This window comes from Asparagus officinalis, chromosome 6 (assembly GCF_001876935.1).
Source record: "Asparagus officinalis chromosome 6, Aspof.V1, whole genome shotgun sequence".
Taxonomy (NCBI): domain Eukaryota; kingdom Viridiplantae; phylum Streptophyta; class Magnoliopsida; order Asparagales; family Asparagaceae; genus Asparagus; species Asparagus officinalis.
The window spans coordinates 38,238,247-38,238,808 of record NC_033799.1 but is presented as its reverse complement, the minus strand read 5'-3'; positions in this window follow the sequence as shown (position 1 = coordinate 38,238,808).

Below are 562 nucleotides of genomic sequence, written 5' to 3'. Positions count from 1 at the left end.
TAAGTCTGACGTTGGATGATGGTGATGACGACGAGTCAGGGATTATCTTGGAGAAGACCCTCTCGTTTCCTCTTCTTCTGCTGCTGCTAAGGCCCCTGCTAACTCTGCTGCCCCTACTGAGGACCTCTTGATATGAGTCACCGTGCAATCACCTTCTCTAGATTATGAGAATAAAATAGTTTACAATCTTTCACAATCTCACTAGAATTGAAGAACAATCTCTCTCACTAGATTATGAGAATAAAATAGTTTACAATCTTTCACAATCTCACTAGAATTGAAGAACAATCTCTCTCAATTCTCAAATACAATCTAATCTCTCTTGATTGCTTTCTCCTTTGTTTTAAAACCCTAAAATAATCTCTTATATCGGTGTAACAACGTGGATGGTAAAGTGGTAAATAACCAAGCCCAAACCCTACAGGAATTCGTGCAAACAGAAACCCAAACGAACCAGGAAACCGTCGATGAGTCGACTCATAAACATGCATGAGTCGACTCATGCCAAGTGAGTCGACTCATGATGAGGTGAATCGACTCGTCAGAAACTTTTGAGAAAATG